We start from the raw sequence: 6,774 nt of genomic DNA, 5'->3' as shown, positions 1-6,774 counted from the left end.
AAAGACATACACAATCGGCACGCGAGACGGTGTTTATCCTCCGATGCGGGTGGCTGTCAGTTAAAATCTCTCGCTCTGACAGCCCCGGCTGGCCCCTCATTTCATTACCGCTGCTCCTCTCCGCCAGACACTTACAATCCCATTAGCTTCTACAGATCAGCTCCAGCCCGGGCCAGAGCCTGCCTAGACAGACGCAAACACATTGATTCAGCATCTGAACCAGCAAACAGCGAGGGCGGACACGAGAGGTGCGCGACTCACGGTCACACAATCAATATGAAGGGAAGTGCAAAAGTCTTCCAAGCTGTATCCGTCAAATTCTGTCATCAAAGATTACAAGATGATTTTAGTCATGACTGAGCACTGAGTGCTGATTAAACAGACAGAAAAGATACTGCAATATTTTTGGAGTGTTGACGCACATGAATGACACAGAATGAACCTTTTTGACGAAAGCTCTCCCTGCTCTTGTCTTGACAGGGAGATGTTTTCAAACGCTCAAATTATAGCGACTGAATCAATAACTGGATCCTCCTTTAAATGGGCATTGAAAAGGTGAACATTCAAACTATTCCGAAATACCCTCCTTCGCTCTCTCTTTACCCTGAGGAAAGAACACAAGGCTATGTGGCTGAGGTTTGAGAACACAGTTGTCCGCAAGCATCCTTCCAAACTGCTGAAAACAGACATCTTCAGCTGCTCCACAACCATATTCACCTAGGCTGACTACTAAAGCAACCTCTCCACCCATTCCCACGGTGGAGAAAAAGGCCTGAGTCCATGCTGCAGTGTATTATTCATTATTTAAGATCATGTTATAAGAAAGAAAGGCCAGGCTATTCCAATCTAAGATGGCACAGTGCCACCAGGCCTCTCCTCCATTTCCATTTGTAGGGAAATGAAGGAGAGAAGCGATAGAGGAAAGGAAAAGGAGAATGGGAGGCAGCACCGGCAACACTTCATGGGGATGCAGTGCATGGAAGCAAATAATGTACTGACAGAAAATTCACAACCAGCCCAAGCTGCTGTGTCCGTGCTTCGTCTCGTCCTCCTCCCCACCCCCACCGCCGGCTCTGCCTCCTCTCTGGACAGTGGCCGAGCGTCCGTGCCCCGAGTGCGCTCGCTGGAGCACAGGAGCCCTGCAAGAATGGAGCCTATTCAACAGCCTGCCTCCAGATGCTCGCCAAAACAGTCCTCCAGGCTACAGCAGGGAGCAGAGAGCAGGAAAGGGAGATAGGAATCTGATAGCCTGTCATTACCAGCCCAAATAAATTGAAGGAAAAATCTCAGGCTCGACCGCTGCCCTCAGTCGTGATGTTTATAGGTGACAGCCTTATTGTTATGTCTCCTGTGACGTTTCCAAGACCTGTTATACCTCGCCAGAGAAGGTGTTTGTTGTTGCAGATAAATTATCTAATGTGTTGTGTTCACTGTGATTCACAGACCTTGCCCTCAAATCCCAAGTGAGGCATTTAAGTGTGTAAGTTTCCTCAGTGTAAACTAATCTTACATCTTAAGTAAAATACACCCTCATGATTGGTATATTCTTTTAGATTCAGTCAGATGTAGCTTGTTTCCTAGAGTTACAAAAATACAATAATAAAAAAAAAAGATCTGCTTTCTGTCAAATCACACTAAACTCACTGGGAAAGTACACAAAAGAGCTCCCTCTTTTCAGTGATGTGATGTAAACGAGCGCCCCTGTGTGTAAGAAAAGGAAAGGATCAATGCAATATTAATGTATCAATCAGCACCAAGTTATCAAGCGTCAGCAGAGGGAATGGCATCGCAGCTCCTGTAAGCATGACCCCCAGCTACATGATCCCTGCACTGAACCCCCTATCTTCTCTTAGTGATAACATATATTGAATATAGACTCAAACATTTATACCCCTCCCCGGGGGCAATGCAGGCAGAGTATTGCGAGTATGAGTTGTGAGTTGGTGTGGGCATGTGTATATTTCTCCAAGGATCCAGCGCTTTCCTTATGAATACTATATGACTGCACCATCCCAAACATGCTACCACAGCTTCTTTAACAGACCAAAAGGATCCAATATTTCCCTTTTCCACCAGAGCCGTCATCTCATTATGCCAGGAATCTAAACCTTTTAAGATGAGGACAGAAGAGCAGAGTTTCTCATGCTCCTGGTCTAGGATCCACTTAGGGTTGCTTGAAAAGTGGATGAAGATGGCAGGAAATTCCCTCAATGGATATTTGTTTTTCTTTTTTTTATAAAAATAAACTGAATGTTGAAAATATATCAACATTTTTTTATAATCCATCTGCAGCTTCATCTATGATCTTCAAGTTGTTAAAATTGATGCGATTATAACAATTTGCGACCTAAAAAGAGAAATGGTTGGGAAACTCTTGCACTGGATGCTACAGCGAGACGTTCCTTCACATGAGCGCGCAGGAGACCTCGCTGCAGTGCTGTGGTCAAGCCTGACACCTAGTGGCCAAGGCATAGAAGTACACAATGTACAAAAACTGGACTTTAAAATATAAAGTTATGTCCATCAAAAAAATAAAGAGTCATTTTAGCCAAACCATTCTTTACGTCTTTCTGCCGATTTTTAGCATCTCCTGGTGTTTTTTAGGTGTTCACCAGACAGCAACGATGAAGCTGAAAGTTTAAGTTGTTGTGGGCTCCAGAAATGTTACCTGAAGATGGAAAAGGTTCAGTCTTAAAGGTGAATGGTCAGGAGTGGCTAACAGAGGCTAACCTCTGTTTAACTGTGCACATCAAAGAAGATATAATCTCATACTTAGATACTTCATCATGGCTACTACTTAAAGGTATATGTAACAGTTTTCAGAGCTGTGTCCTCCATTTTTGTAGCTTCCTATTGGATGCATGTAAAATGAATAACTGAACTCAAACCACTGCAGTATTTCAGTCAAGTAAACACAAGCGTGTGTGTCTGCATTCCCCTGCAGCAGTGATGTTGTAGGCATGTGCCCAAGGATTGGTATGTGATGTCACCGTCATATGAAGCCCTTCTGTGGGCTACACATACACGTCCATGTATGGCGGTGGCGTCACTTACTGATCCTAAGCTCTTTTATTTCACACTGTAGCAGAAGCTCCACTGCACTTGAGCTTCAGAGATGATTGGAAAAATGTAGCATGTGTGGATGCTACCACACTACTTGTTCAATAAAAGGGCTGAGCGACTGAAAAGCTCTTTTATTCTGAAAACGGCAACACTGCCACCACACTGCAGAGAAATGTAGTTAAACTTGCAACTTGTAACCGGTACAGCCCAACACTGCCTGCATGCTGTTATTGGCTGGGGGCTGCGCACCCACTGCCCAAAGTTTGCAGCCCAGAAACGTTCCAGCCACAGCAAAAAAGGCAAAAAACAAGAAAATACAGGCAGAAGGCAGGGTCTCTGTAGATAAATACACCGTCACACACTTCTATCTTGGTCATAAGTTATGACTGAGAAGGATTACTTCTATACAAGTATACCTTGCTTTTTTTGGGTTATAGTCTGTGTGAAAAGTCACACAAACCAGAAAGATTATTTGCAAACATCAAAACTAGCATAACTTTAAAAATAAAAAACAACAAACTCAGTTACCCACTCAAGAAACCTCAAATCACGTGCCTAATAGTGGAATCAGGTCATTTCAACTATCTCTGCAACTTCAAATTAGAGTATATAGTGTATTACAATCTTAACTGAACAGCCAGCCTTACAAAGCATGACATGATGACATTAAAGTTAGAAGTAAAGCACTGAAACAAAAGCAAATTGGACTAGGCTGCAAATAGTCTGTACTTACATGGCTGCATGGTTCGACTGGGTTGAGTGAAGCTCTTGCAGGCTGGTGAGGGGATGTCACCCCAGTTCTGTACTCTGCTGAACATCCTGACCTCTCCATAAAAGTCCTGTCCTGAAGACACTTTGAAAGCGCCTATTCACTGGGGCAGGCTGCAGATCTGAGGGGGAGTCCAAATCTTTGCGTAAAATATTTTGTAAATGCCAGGATGTATCTTTAAGAAGTACTTAGCTTTGACACTGAAATAATCACCAATGCAAAATTCTCAGAAGTAAAAACGGCTGGAAAATACTGTGTCAAAGCCAAAATGAAAGACAAATCTCTTAAAATGCACAGTTGAGAGCTGCTGGTCTTCGTCTGGATATTTGAGGATGATCAATCAAATAATATTTAGGAGAAAATCCGGTTGCTTGGTTTTCTTCCGTACATTACAAATTCTAATGAGTTAATTTTCCATGAAATGGCTTGATAAAACCCTGACATATTCTGTTCAGATTAGCAACTTCCTCTGTTGTTTGGAGAAGGATACACAGCCCCTCCTGGCTTGTACGACTTCATGGTGTCTTGTACACCAATGCTTGTTAGACATAGTTGCATGCATGACACAATGGGGAATTTTCATCCATTCATATCCACAGCGTCTGACTGTTTGTCCACTTTGGTTTTGTACTCTGTGCAATGTATCACAATACAATACAAGCATGTTAAATTGTCCAAATTGTGTATGTATTTGTACAGTTACACTTACCAACTCAGTAAATGAATAACTTGCATGGCCATCAAGTCCAATTAAATTTAGGTTACTGTGTCACATCAGCTTCTTTGAACTTGTTAAGTAGCACAGCTGAAGAACAGGCGCCTGTCAGGAGCACTAAAGGGCTGCAAGTAACGATTATTTTCAATATCGATCTGCCAATTCTTTTCTCAATTAATCGCTTGATTAAAATGATCCCTCACAGTTTCTCAGAGCCCAAGGTGGCATCTTCAGATGTTTCGTTCTAACAACTGTCCAAAAGTCCTAGTGAATTTAAAATTAATTTTAAAGGGAATTATCGACTTATCAATGACTGGATCGATCTTTTCACATCTAATTACTTTGTTATTAATCTGCTGGTTTGTTCATCTTTTTTCATAGATCATTTACAACTGCTATCAAAAATGGTCCCTTTAAGACAACTAGCTAAGTTATCGTAACTAGCTTGATCACTTCGTTAGCTAAATGACTGACTTAGCATTAACGTTGTAGTTAGCTAAACATTTGCTAGCTAACTTTACACTTTTTTGCTACAGTTAATTACATGCTATAGTTAGTTGAAATGTTGCAGTATGTTAATCGCCGGGGATCCAGACATAATGTCCTCACTCTCAGCGTCTATTCTACACGCTCACAAAGAAGACGACGCAAGTAGCGTTCACTTAACGAACTGCTAACGTTAGCTTATCTAGCTAAAGCGATTAACGCTAGCTACCACAGTACATGCTAACGTTAGCTAGCTGTCCCAAGTTCAGTGGGGTTAATTGTGCTAGCTGGCTACCTGTAGCATTATTTGCTTGTTAGTGAAATTGTTTTGCATTCAGACACAGACGCAATATTAAGCATACCTACCTTAAAACAAGGCTCAGGATGTGAATTAGCTTCATGTTACCGCGATGGTGATGGGGGTTGGCGGTCTTGTCAGCACAAGTTCCTCCTGACTCTCACCACAGACACCAAAACTGCTTCGAACACAAGACACTTGTGTGATAACTTACAAGCTAGAAGAGCAAATAATGACCCTTTGTGCATGTAAGAATTTGCTTGCATGCATGTGAATATGTGCCACTGGGGACAACTTCTGAGTGACTACGCTATCTACAACTTACTGTACAGCCTTGGTTTATATTCAGTCTAAATTGTGCACTTAATCTGATCTTGGTGTTCCTCATTGGGTCAAATATTGCAAAACCACTTGAGTAATATCTGGATTATCCCAGATATGTCTCAAATGACTTGACATCTGCATAAAAAACTACCTAATGGGTGAATACATGTACATGAGAGGTGGAGCTGGTGGAGAAGAGGCTCAGGGGAACTACATGAGAGGAGATGGGATAAGATGGAGAAGTGTGTCTGCCATCCCTGTTGGTTTCAGTTACAGCGTCCAAAGTGAGGCTGAGGCGAGTTTCCTAGATCAGATCCTTCCATGGCTGTGTGTCCTGTGTCTGTTTTTATACTGTTAAAAATGAAAAGTTCTTGCTGCTGATGTTTCAAAGAGGAACAAAAAGTACCCTAGCGTGTTCAGATTTTCATCCAAATATCTCTGTGGCGTGTGGGAGGACCGCCACTCTGCAGCTGAATACACTCAATGGCCTTGATTTGAAATACTGAAGAAGTGAACAGTGCAGTTTAGGAGTTGCTTTCTTGACATCAGACGCCAGAACAACTCTCCTCCACACCTGCTACTGTCTGAGTAAGTGAGAACGGGCTCTGACCTTTGACCTGTTTGGAGAGCACACGCCAGTCTAGTTCAGATAAGATATGATCCAGACCACCGTAATGAGGAAGGGGGGTCATCAGACGGGGGAGGTGACCAACATGTCATGCTGGAACACCTGCTGTCTCTATAAAGTGACAGAGACGATCAGTCCTTGCAGTTTAGTCCCCTCCCTGTCTACCTTCAAGGTGTTGTGGCTTCATCAATATTACACTGCATGTGTTCCCGTCAAGGAAGAACAGCACTTCGTTGGACACGTGTCGAACTTCCCCAAGGTGAGTTTGTTCATTCCAATCTAAACCTGTCTTGGGAAATGTGACGTTTTCTCATCATTCAGCAGGATGAACGCCGTGTTTGTAATCCTGGTTATGTGTTGACTAGGCGACCTGAGGATGAGCCCACACATGTGGTGTGTGTTGTTCCTGTGTCTCTGTTCATGCAGTAAAGAGATGGTTGTGGATAGAACCAGACCAGCAAGGTATGTATGAGCTCTCTTTCTGCATATAA

The sequence above is a fragment of the Chelmon rostratus genome, chromosome 10, assembly GCF_017976325.1.
Source record: "Chelmon rostratus isolate fCheRos1 chromosome 10, fCheRos1.pri, whole genome shotgun sequence".
Lineage (NCBI taxonomy): Eukaryota > Metazoa > Chordata > Actinopteri > Chaetodontiformes > Chaetodontidae > Chelmon > Chelmon rostratus.
Note: the sequence above shows the minus strand (reverse complement) of the source record.